Source organism: Schistocerca nitens, chromosome 12 (genome assembly GCF_023898315.1).
Source record: "Schistocerca nitens isolate TAMUIC-IGC-003100 chromosome 12, iqSchNite1.1, whole genome shotgun sequence".
Taxonomy (NCBI): Eukaryota; Metazoa; Arthropoda; class Insecta; order Orthoptera; family Acrididae; genus Schistocerca; species Schistocerca nitens.
The window spans coordinates 1021525-1024818 of record NC_064625.1 but is presented as its reverse complement, the minus strand read 5'-3'; positions in this window follow the sequence as shown (position 1 = coordinate 1024818).

Sequence of the window (3294 nt, the reverse complement as noted above, 5' to 3'; positions counted from 1 at the left end):
GTTATACCTAACACTCCTTAAAATTAGTTGTGGGCATAATCTCTTACTGGAAACATTCTGACGTAGGCAGTGTCATGTGTAGTGCAAGGGAGAACATGTCACTCACACCTCTATGTGGTTGTCCCATTCTGTTGAGAACTACTGGAGCTCTATGCTTAGACATTTGACAGGAGCCCATTATATCACTCATGGGGGAATAAGGAGGGTGCTGCGACAGGGAGAGATACCAGGGTAGGGGTGGGGGTGGGGGTGGGGGCAGTACAGTACTGCCTGTGGAGGCATACAGGGATGAGGTGGAGAGAGGGTGGGGCAGGTAGGTGCATTTGGGAGGTTAGATGGAGGGCAAAGGGGGAGGGGGGATTAGAGGAAAAAAAGAGAAGCAAAAAGACTGTGGGTGCGTTGGTGAAATAGAGGGCTATATACTTCTGGGATCAGAATCGGGAAAGGGGCTAGATGTGTAAGAACAATGACTAACGAAGTCGGAGGCCAGGAAGGCTACGGCAAAGCAGAATATATTGCAGGTAGATTTCCCACCTGCACAGTTCAGAAATGCTGGTGTTGGTGGGAAGGATCCAGTGGCACAGGTTGTGCAGTCATTAAAATGAGGAATGTTGTGTTGGGTGGTGTGCTCGGCAATGGGGTGATCCAGCTGTTTCTTGGTTACAGTTTGTCAGTGGCCATTCATGCAGACAGTCAGTTTGTTGGTTGCCACATCCATGCAGAATGTGGCACAGAGGTTGCAGTTTAGCTTGTAGATCACATGACTTGTTTCACGGGTAGCCCTGCCTTTGATGGGATAGGTGATCCTTGTGACTGGACTGGAGTAGTTGGTAGTGGAAGAATGTATTAGACAGTTCCTCTTGTCACCAACTACTCCTATCTGGTCACAAGCATCATCTATCCCATCAAAGGGAGAGCTACCTGTGAAGCCACTCAACTGATCAAAAAGCTAAGCTGCACCCACCGTGCTGCATTCTATGTGGGTATGACAACCAACAAGCTGTCTGTCCACTTGAAGGGCCACTGACAAACTGTTGCCAAGAAACAACTGGAGCACACCATTGCTGAGCACACCACCCAATACAATGTTCTTCATTTCAATGACTGCTTCACAGCCTGTGTGCCATCTGGATCCTTCCCACTGACACCAGCTCTTCTGAACTGTGTAGGTGGGAACTTTCCCTGCAATATAGCCTACATTCTGTAATCCTACTAGCCTCAACCTTTGTTAGTCATTGCCCTTACCCATCTAGCACCTTCCCAGTTCCAATTACAGGAGTAAATACCAGTCTATTCCACCAACGCATCCACAGTCTTTTTACTTCTCTCCTTTTCCACTACTATCCCACCCTCCATACAACCTCACAACTGCACCTAGCTGCTCTACCCTCTCTCCACCTTGTCCCTGTATGCCCCCACAAGCAACACTTTACTGCCTCCCCCCCACTACTACCCTGTTATAACTCCCCCTCACTCCCTCCCCTTACCCCCACCACCCAGTTGCTTCTCCCATGATGTGCTGCTGCTCACAGTCTAGCCTCAGCAGCCAGAGACTGTGATCATGTGTGTGCGAGTTGTGTATGCAAGTGTTTATGAAGATATGTTGCCTATTTTTGATGGAAGCCTTGTTGGACGAAAGCTCACTTTCTGACAGTCTTTGCATTGTGCCTATCTGCAATTCAGCATCTCCACTATATTGTGAGTAGCAATTATCCTCTTCATAATATTGTAGAATAAAATCAGACTTTTTGAATGGGCCTTGTTTAAAGATGGTAGTGGCAGAATGATAACCTTTTGTGAAGAACAGATTAAAACATTAGTACACCTTGAAAAACCATTAGACAAAATTATTTAGATTGATGCAGTTGAAAGGTAATTACCACTCAAAGTTCAATAGGAACTGGTCTATGAACCAGAAGATTCAATAAAACATTTTTTAAGATGTGTAGATAAATTGGATATAGCTAGGGAGAAAAATTACAGATACAAGGAGAGAAAGAGGGAAAACAAATTTCATAGGTTGCCGTGGTCGATCTGTAAAACTTCTTCTCCCTAACGTTTCGTTCTCAACTACGGAGAACATCTTCGGAGGTGAGTCAACGACTGGCTGCTGGGAGCAGGGGCCGCCGCTTATATGGATATCGTAGAGGGCGCCACCGCACGTCACGTGGCGTCGATGTGCAGCTATCTCTGGCTATCGTCTGTTCTCTCGATTGCAAGCAATCGATTGTCACGTGATTGATGCAACGTCGACCGCCATATCTTATCCAATTTTAATCCTCCTTCTTTACGATTAAAATTGTATTGATGTTTGTGGATTTCAATTGCCTCTCTATACATACGTGTATAATAATGCGACGTCCTCGCTAGCACGCTGGTTTCACCAAATTTTATTTCGTGATCTCCATCCTTAAAAACATGTTCCGCTACTGCCGATTTGTCGATATGTCCCAAGCGACAGTTTCTTTTGTGCTCCGTCAACCGTGTATTGATGCTTCTTTTTGTAGTTCCTATGTAAACCCTGCCACAACTGCACGGAATTTTATATACCCCTGGGGTGGCTAGGGGGTGACGAGCATCTTTTGTTGATCTTAGGCATTCACTAATTTTCTTAGTAGGTCTGAAAATGGTCTCTACGTGAAACTTGGCTAGTACTTTCCCAATGCGATCCGTGATATTATGGATGAACGGAAGAAATACTTTTCCAGCTGATGGTTGTTGCTCTCTCCTATTTTTAGGCATTTTTCTATTTGGGTGAAGTGCTCGGTTAATCTCGTTTTTCGTATAACCATTTTTTGCAAAGGCTATTCGTAAATGATTTAGTTCTTCTTGTAAGTAGCCTGGTTCACAAATATTATTGGCCCTATCCACTAATGTTTTTATGACCCACCTCTTTTGCCTAGGGTGGTGGTTTGAGTTCTTATGGAGGTAGCGATCAGTATGTGTACCTTTCCTGTAGACCTTATGGCCTAAGGTCCCATCCGCCCGTTTGATAACTGATACATCCAAGAAGTTAAGTTGTCCGTTCTTCTCCTTCTCCATAGTAAATTTAATCTTTGGGTTGATGCTATTTAAGTGTACCAGGAAATCATTCAAGTCTTCTTCCTCATGATTCCATATTACAAAGGTATCATCCACATACCGATACCACTTCGAGGGGCGTTTTTTGGCCGACTGCAGTGCTTGATGTTCAAAATATTCCATGAATAAATTCGCAATTGCGGGACTTAGGGGGCTTCCCATGGCTACCCCATCGATCTGTTCATAAAATTCGCCATTGTACTGAAAATAGGT